Consider the following 17,372-nt stretch of genomic DNA (forward strand, 5'->3'; position numbering starts at 1 on the left):
TAGAATTTTAAAACAACATAAATTTAAAGGCTTTAAAGTTTTTACAAACACTCACACTACACCACGCTAACCAACCTTGCCCTAAGCTCACTAAGCTCGATGACATGAAGGTCTTGAAAAATGAGTTGTATATTGGGGTGAGACACTTCTCAGTAAGGATGAAATAAATTATTATTAGTGTGTGACAACATGAGTTTTAGTGTATGCAAAATATACTCATTTATTAATTAACAGCAATAGTAAGGACACTTGTAACTATAATCACACACATTCAACATCAATCATACCACAAAATCTGCATACACATACACCACAACACATCCACATTTACCATACATTTAATCCACATTCATGCACTCACACCCATAATTGAAAATACACATTTACTTCACAACCCGTGGTTCTTAGGGCATCCCTCCCCATCGTTCCCCCCATGTTCTTACTTCACACACTTCCACAATCACAACACACACATCCCTATTCATAGTAAAAATAGTAAGACGACCTCCTCATGCTTGCCAACGCCTTACCCCATCTATATAAATGACAATATAACGACCTCCTCAAATCCTACCAATGTTATAATGCGATTTATAACATGTACAATATAACGAACTCCTCACTCGTGCCAATGTTATACTGCAATTTAAATGAATAACAACACAACACCATAGCATATTAGTTAAATGCACCATAGCTCACAACCCATTTATTTAAAAAAAAATATTAATCTCATGCCACACGATTTAAGCATTAAACCATAATATAATAACCAAAAATCATCATTTCCATATGCCTAAATAATTCAAAAAAATCATAAATAGTATTTCGGCATCCAAATTCTCAATTTAATCAGTTAATCTTTGAAATAACAATTATTATAAAATCTCTACGCTCACAAATTCCAGTTTAATCAACTCATAATAATAATAATAATAATAATAATAATAATAATAATAATAATAATAATAATAATAATCTAAAATCCAATTTTCATATAATTCTGCATCATTCCTTTGAGCAGCTTTAATCCTCTCTTGCAAGGTAGGTTGTAGTACCAAGTTGGCAATAAATGCCTAGTGCTCACCCTCTACCAACTCCACACTGAGCCTCTCCAAATCCATCTGAATCGGATGCTAAATCATCATTGCTGATAGTGTTGCTCCCACTAATTTCTAACTCAAAGCATCAACCACCACGTTTGCTTTCCCCGAGTGGTAACTGATGGTGCAGTCGTAATCCTTAATAAATTCCAGTCATCTCCTCTGCCTCATATTTAACTCCTTCTAGGTGAAAAAGTATTTCAGACTTTTATGATCAGTAAAGATCTCATATTTTCTACCATATAAATAATGTCTCTAGATCTTTAAAGCGTACACCACTGTAGCCAACTCCAAATCATGTACCGAGAAGTTCCTTTCATACTTCTTAAGTTGTCGAGAAGCGTATGCAATAACCCTCCCGTGCTGTATCAACACACACCCAAGTCCCTTCTGGGATGCATCACTGTATATAACAAATCCATCCTCTCTTAATTGAATAGATAACACCGGTGCAGTGACAAGCCACTATTTCAACTCCTGGAATCTCTGCTCACACTCATTAGTCCATTCAAACTTCACATTTTTCCTTGTAAGCCATGTGAGTGGACTCGATAATCTAGAAAAATCATCCACAAAACATCGGTAGTACCCCGCCAGACCTAGGAAACTTCTGATCTCCTGAACATTTCCTGGTCTCACCCAATTCACCACCGCTTCTATCTTTCTTGGATCTACTGATATGCCATCCCCGGAGATCACATGTCTGAGGAAAGTGACCTGCCTCAACCAAAATCACATTTCTTGAACTTAGTGAATAACTTCTTTTCTCTCAGTATCTGTACTACTAGTCTCAGATGATCTTCGTGCTCTTTAAAACTCTTTGAATAGACCAACATATATCAATAAAGGCAACAACAAACTGATCCAAGTACTGATGGAATACTTGATTCATTAAATCTATAACGCTGCTAGTGCATTAGTCAAACCAAATGACATAACTAGAAACTCGTAGTGGTCATATCTGGTCCTGAATGCTGTCTTTGGAATATCCTCTGCTTTAATTTTCACTTGATGGTATCTTAACCGAAGATCAATATTGGAGTATACCTGGGTTCCCTATAACTGATCAAATAAATCATCAATTCTAGGAAGAGGATGCTTATTCTTGATCATCACTTTATTTATCTCCCTAAAATCGATGCACATCATTAGCATTCCGTCTTTCTTGTTTACAAACAACATTGAAGCTCCCTAGGGCGACACACTAGGTATGATAAATTATTTATCTAATAACTCCTACAACTGGTCTTTCAGCTCCTTTAACTCGACTGGGGCCATTTTACAGGGTGCTTTAGATATCGGTGCTGTTCTTGGAAGTAAATCCATGGCAAATTCAATTTCCCGATCTGGTGGTAAACCAGGTAACTCTTCTAGAAATACATCTGAAAATTCCTTAACTACCAAAATATCAACAAGTTTCAATTCTTCCTCTGGCATCTCTTTTATATAAGCTACATACCTTTGACAACCATCCTGGAGTAGCCTCCTGGCCTAAATGGTTGACACAAACTATGGCAAATCATTATTTAGCTGCTGTGTCTCAACTCCAATCAACACATATCCCAATGACATGAATGAATGGGTGGCACCTGAGTCAAATAAAAAAATAGCTTTATATGATAAAGCAATAATAATACCTGTCACGACGTCTCCTGCAGCCTCAGCATCTCCCGACATCAACGCATATACCCTCGCCGAGGCTGTGTTCCTCTACTGGCCACCACCCCTGGATGCCTGGTTATGTCCTCGGATCTGTCTAGGGGCTGGTGCACTGTTCGGTGGCCAACGACATTCCTGTGCTATATGTCCGAGTCTTCCACATTTATAGCAAACATTGTTTCCCAACCGACATTCTCCCATATGTCTTCTATCACATATGGGGCAAATAGGGTATGCCAGCTCACCCTAGTACCCATGATCTCCCCTCTCCTACCTCTGAGCTCTACCATATTTGTCTCCCCTCCAAGGGCTTCAACTGGACCCTACTTGGAATCTCAGAGGCATGGGCCTCTTTCTCTGACTCGATGTCCCCACATCCCTCTAGCTACTCTTCTCTACCACAGTGGCCCTATCCACCAATTCGGAGAAATCCTGCACCTTTAGAACTGCCACTTGTTTATAGATTTCCTACCTCAAGCCCCTCTCAAACATTCTCGCCTTCTTAGCCTCATCTGGGATGATGTAGGGAGCAAAATGTGACACCTCAATAAACTTTGTTGCATATTGTTGGACCATTAGTTGCCCCTGTGTCAGATTCAGAAATTCTGCTACTTTAACTTCTCTAACAGTGGCAGGATAATAACGATCAAAGAGCATCTCTTTGAATCGATTCCAAGTCATGGCCACTGGTACGAGTCTCTGTTCCTCAAGCAACTTCACAGCTGTCCACCTTCTCTTAGCTGCACCTGTCAACTTATATGTAGTGTAAAGACCTGAATAATTATCGTAATTTAATAATAGGAGAAGGAGAGAAAAGGAAATTAAATTTGAAATATAACAAGGGTCTCGTCGACGAACACAGCATGTTCGTTAACGAAGAGGCCTACTGGGATCATCGACGAGGACGTGTCTCGTCGATGAGAAGATACCCAGAGATTATTTCTCAGCTCTGAATTTCGTCGATGAGGAATAAGTGCTTGTCGACGAACTTCCTTCGGGGCATACGTGGCTCGTCGACGAGTGCAGGTGTATAAATGGCCTAAACTCGAATTTTTCTACAGAAATCACACATAAACCCCTCTCTCTCTCTCTCTCTCTCTCTCTCTCCTATTCGCTCCTTCCCCCTTCTCTCTAAGATTTTGGGCCGAATTCTTGATGGTTCGATGATTCGAGGCCACCATGACACTCCTGGGAAAGTTCTCTTCAAGTCTACTGGAGTGGATCATTGGTGGGATTAATTTGGATTTCATCCCAAATTCAAGGTGAGACTTTTTATTCAATATTTGGCTTTCTTACTGTTGTAGGAAATGTAGAACTCGGAGAAATATTGAAGTTTTGTTTAGGAAGATATTGTTTTCAGGGTGTTGAACGGGGAACTCTGCGGGTGTAGGACTAGATACTGTAGGGGCTTTTCAGTAGTTAGGTAAGGAATAAACTAAAGCAATAATTTTTTCATAAAAATTATTATTATTTATTAATAGATTTATCTTCAAAAAGCATGTATATATATGAATTATTAAGAAAATGCATATTTGGGAAAATACTGTTATTATACAAGAATGTATATTTTTAGCATGAAATGCCAGGAAATATGATTTTAGAATAGAATTTATGATTTTACTCAGTAATGTGTGGCATGAATATTATTTTATGCATATTGTATTATGTTAAGTCAATTTTACAAATAAAGTATTTTTCAGTGATTTTAAAAAATAACAAGATAATGCAGTACATTATGATTTCAGAATCAAGATAAATTATTCATTTACTCATATCAGTATGTATGTTATGCTCGGTGCAAGGTCATGGATTATGTATGTTTTCGACGCAAGGCCGCAGTTATGAATATAATCGGCACAAGGCCGTATTTATTTATGTTATTACAAAAATCAGAAAATCCTATCAATCTATTTACGTTAAATAATATATTATCATGTATTATATGTTATCAGAACCCGGATGATAGTTCAGATCATTTTCAGGAGTACGGTACCGTAGCTATATAGTTCAGTTCAGTTCAGACTTGTGTTAACCGCCCCTGCTAGTAGAAGGGGTGGGAGATGGATAGTCGATGTGGTTTTCAATGTAGAGTTGTTCTGTCCACCTAGCAGTCTGGACCAAGGTGTGGCGTGCCCATCGTACTTATAGACATTTTTTACTCGGCAGTGATCAGCCAACCATTGTCGAATCCCGCCTTCGGGCTGCATAACCTGTAATGGTGGATAATACATGACATCAGCTAGCTATGCATCCTGGGTAAATTTCAAAATTACTAGTTATATCAAATGATTTTATGAATAGAGAAATGTAGTATGAATTAGTATATTCACGAAATGATATGTTTATTCAGCTATGATATTATCAGTTTTCCAAGCATGTGACATGTACTGTATGTTTATTATAACACGTAAATATTTATATTGCCACACAATTGTATTTAGTTTATTCTCCTTAATGAGAGGCGTCTCACCCCAGCTTAAACTATTTCAAGGAACTCAGAGACCAGCAGAGCAAGCCCGCCTTTGAGACAGTTTTATTACCCCGCTAGAAGGGTAAGTTTTGAGATAGGATCAATTGGTTTTTGGTATGAGATTCTAGTTCACCTTTTGGTGATTTTGAAAACTATCTATTTAAACAGTATATGGTGGAATGTAGAAACTCTGGTATATTGTATTATATGGTTGAGTGCTTGAAATTTATGTTTACTGCTGCCTAAGTTTTTACTGTGTATGGCAGGTGTCTCCCCGTTACCCACGGGTTTGGATTGACTTCATTTTGTGTTTGGTTAGTGGTATCAGGGTGTCTATAAATGTGATTAATTATATGGTAAGTTAAGCAGGTTGTTACATGTAGCATATATGACCCTCTGTTCATTGGTACAGTGTAGCACCAACAGTGTTTTCTCAATCTCCTATATCCATTTTTTGACAACTGCAGGATTAGCTCCTCCTGAAAACGCTGGAGGATTCATGTCAGTGAACTACTGGATGGTGCAACCCCGATCAGTCAGTGGGCAGCCATGTTCTCTGCTGTTCCGAGGGATTTATGCATTACTTGCTATGCTACACTTCACAGCACCTGTTCAGAGTCATTGCCTCTCATACTAGATGGCCTTACACCGCTACCACCACCGCCGTGTGCACTGCTATTTCCTGGGTCCATCCCACAATAATACAAGAATAATCTGAGAATTCAGATTTCATAATACACTCTTACATTAATCTAACTAAAATATCCTTATACCACTCATTAACTTATTTAAGGTTCAATCTTACCATTCGGAAATAGGAATCGATGATAGTTTACTATGGTTTTCCTAAAATCATCACCCTAGGATAATCACAGAAACCACCCCAAAATTCCTGCCTCTAAAATGCAAGATAAAACCCTAAATTCTCATCTTAATCCCTCACATTAACTTTTCCAAAATCCTAATCTACTCATTTCTTCCCTTATCCATATTTCATTCCTATACTTTGGTATTGTTTTCCGTTGTACAATAAAGTCTACAGAACCTTGCAACCTAGGCTCTAATACCTAACTTGTAACGACCCCGAAATTCATATCAATTTTTTTATAAACACTGACAAGCTATATAACATAACTCTGATATTCTATAAATATAATCATATCATCATCATGGGCCCAAAGTGGGTGTCGTGGTAACCTGTGCATTCCATGCATACTACCTATGCAGCGAAAAACATAAATATCCAAACCATAAACCAAATTACACAATACCAGAATACTAACAGATCCACTTATATATATACATATACAACCTTCCCAAAAATTCCAAAATGTTGAGGGCTGCTTAACCCTACTATGCAGCCCAAAACTCACCATCTAGGTCAATTCAGTTGCCTTCTCTATCACTGAGTCTGCCCTGCTCGTCTCTCTGGGTTGCCTGAAATGCTATACTACGGTGAGACACCTTTCAGTAAGGAGAAATATGTTATTACCAGTGTGTGGTAGAAGAGATTATACGCATAACATAACCTTTAATTAAACTATAAATGAGATATCATTTAAAATTATCTATACAATAACCCACACCTATGTCATTTAAAATACAGAATTTCTAAATTATCTATTCAATCATACTTCTATCTATAATATGTAATTTCTATTTTTCGTAGAAACTATATATGTACATAACTATGAACACTTCCCTAGATGGATAATTGTATGTCATGATTTAACCCCTCATGACAGGGTTGTGTGGTCTGTAGGCTGGACTAAACACTGGCTGGCTTACCAGTGCTAGTCAAACTATGTATATCTATAGCACGAAAGGCCTGCTCCACCCGGTCCAGATGCCAGGGAGCCCTCTACTCTCCTTGGACACAATTGGCATCCAACACCATACTCTATCTAAGATGTATGGTTGCACTAACTATACTGCGATAGCTACGATACCGTACTCTGTAAGCTGCTCTGGTCCATCAGGGTCTAAAACTATGTAATACTATTTCTATATAATATCTATCCATTTTTGTCATTATTCTGTATCAACTGTATTAACCATGATTCTGCAATTACATGTATTAACCATGATGCTATAATAACTGTATTTCTGTATAAACTGTATTTCTATGTGTCATGGTTCTATAATCTATATCTCATGATTATGTAAAACAATGTATAATCATGGCTATGGAAAATACTGTATAATCATGGTTCTGTAACCTCTGTAAAAATCATAGCACTTTAATAACTATAAATCTTATCTCTGTAATAATTGTAAATCACTTTCTATAATAATTGTGAATCATATCACTAAAATATTGTAAATCACAATTCTGTAAAAGTTGTATGAAACTCTACGTTAGGCTAATATTTCTCATGTCACGCAATTAAATAAATAAATCTTATGTACTATAATCTGTATTTTTCTACTTTATAAAAATGATTTATAAGCTATAGTATTTGTCCTAAAATCGCATAATTTCAAACCCGCATTCTCATATTATGAATTAATTTAAAAAATCATAACCCAATAACATTTAATTGTATATAAAATATTTTACTGATAAAAATCTTTATGTTAACAGGCATAACATATTTCCCTTACTTGACTAACTAAGACATGTTTACTATTTTTTTATCTCACGCCTACGGCGTTTGTGATTTCAAAACTCTAAAATTACTCATATACTCCCAAGTCAATCAACTAAATTCCCATAATAATTATGATATTCAAATTTTTAAGCCTATACATCCAATAAACCAGATAAACCACCAATAAACACCCAAACTACATCCACTCAAGGATTTTAGAGAAAAGGGAAGAGAGATGCAATATACGACTGAACTCATTGTGTGCAATGTTATCCAACCTATAGATGCAATATACACAATTTAAATATAGTGCTGAAAGTAAAGAGTAAAGGGAAGAGAGAAGACACAGTTTTTACAAGGTTCAACCGACTTGGCCTACGTCTTCGCCTTGAGCAACCACTCAAGGATTTCACTAAAAATATCTACTCCTTAAATTGGGACGGAGCATCCCTTACATTCCGCTGCTTACAAGAGGCACAACTCCCTCCTACTCTATTACTTACAAGAGATACAGCTTTCTCCTCAAACCTCGGTTCACACACCGAACCGTGTATACAATAGAATCTGTAAAAATACTCAAAATTGCTTCCAAACAAAAGCTTGTGGGTACAATTCAAATTCCTAAAACATTAACATATGATATAACTTGAAACTCAGAATGTATGAAAACGATACAATTGTTTATGTATGATATGCTTCGACACACAAAATTTCCCTCTTTAACTAAAACTCCCAAGTAATGATATATTTAAAACGCTTTGGAGAATTTTAGGGTTCTTAGTTCACTTTTTCAAAAATGCACAAATATATTTGATGTGAACTTATTAATAAAACACTTTGTCTTGATTATTAAAACGATCAAAATCACAAAGCTCTCTTCCAAATATTCAATCACAACACAATCTTTGCAATATGCAAATATATATAGATATGTATTCCAAAGATCAAAAACCAATGTAATCTATTTCAGAAAATATCCTTCAACAATATATGTATTTAAGAACTCCAATGATATCTAATCAAGTGGATTTGTAATATTAGAAGTATCAAGTTTTTGAATGGAAGAACTCACTTGAACCTAAAATATTTAATCAATAGTTAAAGTTCTTTTCAAGTGGTAATCTTATCAAAGTGATTTAATATATATATATATATATATATATATATATATATATATATATATATATGCACACTCAAGATCAACCTCTTAATACTTAATCAAAAATAGATTTTGCAATACTAAGCTCTATGAAATATATATATATTCTTGAATCAAAAGATATTCAACCAATAGCTAAAAACTTCTTCAAGTAATGATCCTTTCAAAAATAGTCTTTATATGTATAAGAATGCTCAGGATCAAAATCTCTAAAAATATTCAATAGCAAGTGATGAGATTAAAAGCTCTTGAAAATAATAACTTGAATCACCAAACCTCAACACCAAGATGAGATTGAAATGTGTACGTGAATCCCGTTCGATTTTTTGAATCGATTTGCCTAAGTTTGATAAGTATGTGTGCAAGAGTGCAGATAATCGTATAGCAATAAGCTCTACTTTTTCTACTTCTTTCAAAAGCAATGTACTCTTCTCTTCTCTTTGCTCTTAGCTTTCCTTTTCATATGTACAAGGGTTTAGATATGTAGTATATATAGTGTCTTACCCTTAGAATTGATCTCAACCATTGGATCAATGAAATATCTTGCGAGTCCTTTTATTAAAAATCATATTTTTAAATTTTCCTGTAGATTCAGATGACCGAAGTCATTGAATTCCTTTGAAAAAATAGCCTGGACCCAGGGTCAGACGACCGAGGTCAAGGGTCAGACGACTGAAGTGTCAAGTTCAGACGACCGAGGTGGAGGTTCAGTTATCTGAAGTGCTTCTATCTGTGTTTGTTTTGCACCTTAAATTCTTTAGATGACTGAACTTAATCTTCAAACGTTTGAGGAAATTCTTCAGTCATCTGAACTTCAAGTTCAGTCAATCGAAGTCCCCAATTTTTGAATTTTACTTTTCTAATTTAAAAATCTACTTTGCTCTCCTTCTTGGGTCTTTTGTAAAACATATTTTCCATGATTTTAAAAGTATTTTCAAGTCCATGAAAGTTTCCTAATGATATGCATGAAATGCATGAATCCTAAAGTCTTTCTAAGTTATGTTGAGCCTCTATTTAAATCATATGAAAATGTAAATACATGAGGTCTAACTACCCTTTCCCAAGATGTTCTTAAACTTTTCCACTTGCATCTTGATTCTCGTACTCTTTTAGTTCCATGGATCTTACCAAGATTTGTAAGCTTTACTTGAAGGCTTCCATGACTCGTTATCCTTCCATGCATACTTAATATAAGTCTTGTTCACAAACTCAATGCACAGATCAAATACCAAGTGATTTGTCATTATCAAAACCAAATTGGACTCTAAAGTCAACAGTTGCTTTCTCGAAGCTCCAACTAGGGCGCAACCGAGGAAGAACATGAATGCGACTTGGTCAAAACTGACGATTTGCGTTGCGAGGTACTTGCAGACGTTGATTTCAAACCTTGTAAACCCTAATGGGTATAAATAATAGTTTTGAATATGTTCTAGAGGTTCCTCTTTGGCCTCTCTTAAGTTAGTGCCACTTAAGATGTCATTAAGAGCCACTGTAGATTAGTTTGAGTAGATTTCAATACTTATTCTAGTTTGTGCAAGAAGTGTTCAATGGCTTGTGACAACCAGCAAGGCTTTTGTGCTTTTCTGCATAGATTAGATGATTATTTAGTTGTACCTCCAGTCATTAGTGACAAACGATTTGAATACAAAGGATTGATCTTTTACATGCTTTCTCTTTATTGCTTTCTTTTATCTGCTTTCATTGCAAGAAGAGTTCAATGGCTTGTGACAACCGGCGAGGGTCTTGTGGTTTTTGCGTAGATTAGATGATCATTCAGTTGTACCTCCAGTCATTAGTGATAGATGATTTGAATACAAAGGATTGATCTTTTACATCCTTTCTCTTTACCGCTTTCATTTATCTGCTTTCATTTAATCACTTTCCTTTACTGCTTTCCTTTATATCTTGATTGTGATGAATACCTGGTAGATAGGATAGCACTTCTACAACTTTGGTGAGGAACACGTATTAGGCTATAGTCATCCATAGAGGTCATGATCGTTGTGATAGAGTATACTCCAATTCTCGACCGTGCTCTAAACGGTTGGAGCATCCTTGCTACTCTATGCCATCGAAGGGCTCCTTGGATTGTTTAGCCGGGTTCTGGTTAGTTTAATGTGGTAAACTCCCTGAACTTAGATTACACACACGACATCCTAGGTTTGATTCATGATTGAGCACTGCTTTGTAAGGGTAAAGTTAAGTTAGATTTACATGCTTTCAAGTAGTTGATAGAATACACCTTGAAAAATATCATCTTTTTACTTTTCTGTAACACAAGGCTCCAATAAATTAATTTGGAAGTGGTTTGATAACTGCGCATTAAGTCCCTGAGGATCGACACATGACTTCCCCACTTTCTGTTGAGAATTCCACTTGTGAGTTTGTCCCACATTGGAAAATTTGAGTGGATGATGGGTGCTTATATATATGGTTGGGCCCAAGACCCAATAGACTTAAGCTTTTGGGTCAAGTTGGTGTTCACCCATATGTATCAAGCCCACCTATGGGCTCCTCCCGTCCTAACACTTTCTACTGAACTTGGGATTGTAAGGTAGTATAAATATTATTTTTGGTAGTTAAGGACCCAAGCCTTTGCAAGCCTACCACACATCCGATATGAAACCACAATAAACCTTCTCGTTTAATCTTTGACGTCCTCATCAAAGTGGTTTACACATCTGTGTATAATCAACTCACATAATAGTACCCCCAGGGTGGCTCTGATATCAAATGTAATGGTCTTGAGCCCAATTTTGGTGAGGTATTATCCGCTTTGACCAAATGGACTCATAGATTTGTTTTATAAAATGTGTCATACTTAGTTGGAATCCAGACCCTCCTCATAAGTTCAAGATCTCCCTAGTACACCTTTGATATGGGGATCGTGACAAGCTTCACCATCCAATCTTTGATGTCATCGTCAACGTGATTTTCCTAGTACACATTCGATGTGAGTTTGTGACAGACGTTTCCATCTGATTTTTAACGTCTTTGTCAGTGTGATCTCCCTAGTATACATTTGATGTGAGATCGCGATAGACCCTCTCATCTAATCTCTGACACCCTCGTCAAAGTGGCTTACTTCTTTATATAAGATCCATTCACATGATAATACCCTCACGATAGATCCACTCACATGATAATACCCCTAGGGTGACTCTGATACCAAATGTAACGTTTTGGGCCCAATTCCGGTGAGGTATTATCCTCTTTGGCCCACTAGCCTCACAGATTTATCTTATAAAAGATACCTCACTTAATTGGAACCCAAACTCTCCTTATAAGTCCAAGATCTTCTTAATATGCATCCAATGTGGAATCGTGACACATTAACATGAATAATGGGTCCAGACTACTTTCATTTCAATGCTCGAATATGCAGATAAGCTTTTTTTCTTTGGGTGAGACTATTATGTTTTGCAACAAAATATATCATTATATTTTAAAATATTTTGAGTGATTTCTTTTTTTACAAAAAATTGACTTAAATTGATAATTTTTAATTAAAAAATATCCAAGAATATGATTGATTGTATAAAATATAATATTAATAAGAAGCCTAATCTAATGATTTTTTAAAAGTTAGTGCTGCATATCTACGCCCATGTTAAAATAGATTTTGCTCGAGATCGCCTCTCATGCTGCTAATGTAGGAATACAATTTTCTCTAGCGAGACCTCTCTAGAATGATGGATCTGTCAACTGAAAACCGGATAAAAATAATTGATGAGTGATTTGGAATATCATCATCATTCATGATATGATTAATTAATGTTGAATTTGGAGTAAGTTAATAGTAATTAAGTACTGCCATTATTTATGAATTTATAATGCATGTTCCAGTCTAGGAAGCCCTAGTTAACCACTCTAATTATGTATCATTTTCAGAAGATTGCATAGAATATAATATCATACCTAGATTTGATATGACCCCTGCCTTAGATAAATCTAGAGGCTGTCTTTGTTTAAATATTGACCATTATCCAAATACAATGGGTAACAATAACAGCACATATTAGTTGGATTTTGTTGATAATGGAGACTATGAAATTTTCACATTGCCAAATCCTGCTTCATAATAGTGAAAGGCTTTGTATTTAATGATTAATTTATAGTTTGGGGCAGACATACAGTTGGTTGGTAGGTCATAGCTGCCACCTAAGAGACTTGTTTATTTTAGTCACTTTTTTTTTTTTCTAGTATATTATTGTGCCTTTAGAAACTAAAAGTTAGAAATCAGCAACCTATTTAATTAATATTTGTAAAGATAAAACAAATCAAAAACTAAATTGAAAAATGCCCATCTTTGTCTTCAAATTAAATAATATTTTTAAAAATATAATTGAAATAATACAAATTAAAAATACTATAATAAAAATAAAAGTTAATTAATATAATTGTTTTACTTAATTATCATATTTTCAAAATTCACTTTATAATAACAATCTTATTGTACATGTAATTGGAAAATAGTAAAGAATATGTTGTAATGGGCTTTTATTATTTTTTATTTTTAAAAAAATTTATGGATATTTTATTTTAATTTATTTAAATTCATACGATCATTTTATTTTAATTTTAATTATAAAAAGTGTATAGAATAAATGATTTAATCCAAAAAACTAATTTTAGGTATTAAAACTTCCTGGCATTAGGTTGTGAAAGCAATAGGATCTTATTTTTATTTTCACAAAAATCTAAAAACCTACTCTTGTGAAAATTCACATGTGCATGAAATCGTAACAAGTAATATAGTGATAAAGAAGGATGTCGAACTCACGAGGACCATTGACCTATTAACTATTGAAATTGTTCTAAATCTAAATTATGTAAAAATCAATAGAAGTAGTGGATTTTGAATCTAAAAAATAAAAATAAATAAAATAAATAAAATAGAATCAACAATTAAAGAATTGACCAAATACCTAAAAAGAAGAAGATTTCACCCAAGAAGAAAATACTAAGGCATCTGACCCACTAACCAATTCAATCTCAAATCCTAATCATGCAATCAATCAATTATCATCCCATTTGATGGTAAAATATTCTAACTTATCAAAGACTCTCTTTTTAGCAGAATTAGAATTACCCAACATAAGATAATCCATGATATCTCTATATGAATTTAAAAGCAGTTGAGTACATTAAGATTAATAATATTTCACATAAAAGCTGCACAAATCACGTTGGCACATTCCTTTCTTTCGTTTAATTCATGGCATACATGTGTTGGAGTGTGTGTGACTCATATTGAGTGGAATACATGCACGGGGAAAGCATGGTGATGCAAGAACAAGGAAATGGGCTGCAGGAAGAAACTGTCGACAGTTTGTTTGATGGTTTGGTCTCAGGAGATAATCGTCGACAGTTTCAGTCTGCATACTTCAAACTCGATATTAAATCATCGACAAATTTCTGAAATAGTCAACAGTCTTGTTCGACATTGATTATGGATTTTGAATCGGGAAGATTAGTAGATTGGGGATTTCGAAGGATTTTCCTCCAGAGATTGCTACAGGGATACTTTAGGAACTTTCTAAGCCTTTTGTATACGTAGGGTTAGCATATAAACAATATTGTAACCTTTATTTGACAAAGCTAGTGAAAATCATCCGTTTGCTCCCGTGGACGTAGGTACATTGCCGAACCACATAATCTCTTGTGTCATTGATTATTTGCTTTCCTTTATTATCTGTGTGACTGATTGTTTCCATATTATTCATCTGATTCAATTTGTGTTTCCGTTGTGCATTAGTATTCTTTACACAACAAATTGGTATCAGAGCCAAGTTGTAATGGTTGGGATTTCTTTTGCAAAGTTCGACATTGTCAAGTTTGATGGATGAGGAAATTTCAAAATTTGGCAGAGGAGGGTTAAGGACTTACTAGTGCAGCAAGGTATGGTGAAGGCATTATACGAGAGGCAACATGAAGGCATAGACAACATGAGTTAAAAGGAGTAGGAAGCGAAGACTGTAGTGACTATCAGACTTTATCTAGCTAATGAAGCTATGTATCACATCATGGATGAAGAATCACCAATGATAGTTTAGCTAAAACTAAAGAGCTAGTATATGTCCAAGTCATTGACGAATGAGTTGTATCTTAAGAAAAAACTCTATGGGCTTAAGATGGTAGAGGATTCAGATCTGAATCAAGACATCACTGTATTCAATTAGATCATCAATGATTTGAAGTAGGTTGATGTGAAGTTTAAGGATAAAGACAAGGTGTTGATGCTGTTGAATTCCCTACCTACATCTCCTACGTACAAGAATTTGGTTACGACTTTGACATGGGAAAAAGAAACTCTGGAGTTGGAGGATATCACAAGTGCCCTATTGGGTCTTCATTAGAGGAAGAAAGCTAGTGATAATAATTATCAAAGTGAAGGGCTTGTGGTGAAAGGTAATTAGGATCGTGGGAGAAGCAAGTTTCGGGGTGAACCGTGTAACAACAAGGCTCGATCCAATTCCAGGAAGAGGAATGACGTACGATGTTATAAGTGTGGGAAAAAAAGGGCACATAAAACCAGATTGTCAAGAGAGGAAGAATGGCAATGCAAAAAATAAAGAAGGTTCATCAAACTTGGCAAATGTAGTAGAAAAATGAGACTTAGGGAGCGGTGATGGTGATATCACATGATGCCTAACAAAGTTTGGTTCACCACTTACAAATTGGTAAACTCTGGTTCTATTCTAATGGAGAATGATGCTTTATGCAAAATTGTCGAAATAGGGAACATTAGAATCAAAATGTATGATGGTGTCATGAGGACATTATGTGATGTTAGGCATATACCGGAGTCGAGAAATAATTTGATTTCATTGGGAACTTTAGACTACAATGGGTTTAGTTACAGGTCTAAAAGTGGGGTATATGCTGTTGACGGTCTTGTTCGGTACTGATTATGGATTTTGAATTAGGAGGATTAGTAGATTGGAGAATATTTACCACTTAGGAGAAATATGAAAGCATAAGCCGCTGCTTCACCTGGGATAGTGGATTGGGATTGCCTTCTATCTAACAACTGGAGACATAAACTAAGTCAAAGCGATGCTTGAACACCCCATTGCACTGGCGTAGGAGACCTTTGACAAGTCTCGAACATCAACATCTGTCCTTGGGTATTGAGCAGTAGACAATTTACACTAATTCTCCAATGGTGTACGGGTGACTAGTTTTGCATTAACTATGAACCTCTCCAACACCTTCTCCACAAAACCACCATTAGATAACCACAATCTCCCTGCAGCTTTATCCTTGCGAATCTTTAAGCTCAGAATCTTCTTGTCAAATTCCTTTCTCAATAGAGTTTTCAACTGATTAACCTTAGTCAAAATATTCCCAGTAACCAACATGTCATTCATATAAATTAGTAGGAACCTTCTTATAACTAAACTCAATAGAGTGTATTATGATATAACTAAACTCATGTGCCACACATTGTAAATAATTTATTTTGTCTTACTGAGAGGTGTCTATCCCCAATATCTAAACATTTTAGGAAACCGTGACAAACAAGTAGATAAAGCTCCGAGATAGAGGAAGCTAATACCCTGATAGATAGGGTGGGTGTTATGAGATAGGGATGTTTGATTCCCCTAGAGTATTTTGTTGATTTTTGGGAATGTGTTTAGACATGTATATATATAGATGGTTAGAACTCTAGTTATTTGTATTCTGAATGGTTTGTAAATATTGACTTCCGCTGTTAGGGTTGGTTGTATGAGAATAACTGTTTACCCGGTACCCATTTCGGATCAGGTTATGTTTGAAAAGGTATCAGAGGTTGTGACATGATAGATGATTGATTGATTATTGTTGATAAAGAAAAAAAAAATGATATGAAAATCTAGGCGTCATAGTTGGGGAATGAAGCGAGTAGAATCTTGTGTGAATGTGAATCCTATGTGGATGTGAATTGAATGGAATGTACTGAATCTTGTGTGGATATGTGGTGATGTATGTAAATACGTGAATTTCTGGAATATGATTGATATTGTATTGTGTGTGAATACTGGTATGTAAATTTTATTGCGTGAATATTTATGGCAAAGTAAATCTCTTCACCCGAGGGCTTACTCTAAAAGGTGAGTTCCTGATCGATATCAGTTGTAGCTGCACCCGAATCAAAGAGTAAGGTTACAAACGGTATCAGAGCACAAGGGCATTACATGTATAAGCGTGTAATCTCCGCAATCCTCGGGAACTTTCGTTATAAATATTGGTTGTGTATGTGTGATTACGGACTCTGTGTGTGTATCTTTTCAGCTAATCTTGGTTATTAAACAACTATAATTTTTATACACTAGAACTCATTTGTCACACACTTTTTTATAGTTTATTCTTCGTTACTGAGAGGTGTCTCACCCTGGAGAATTATT

The sequence above is a fragment of the Malania oleifera genome, chromosome 5 (genome assembly GCF_029873635.1).
Source record: "Malania oleifera isolate guangnan ecotype guangnan chromosome 5, ASM2987363v1, whole genome shotgun sequence".
NCBI classification, from domain to species: domain Eukaryota; kingdom Viridiplantae; phylum Streptophyta; class Magnoliopsida; order Santalales; family Ximeniaceae; genus Malania; species Malania oleifera.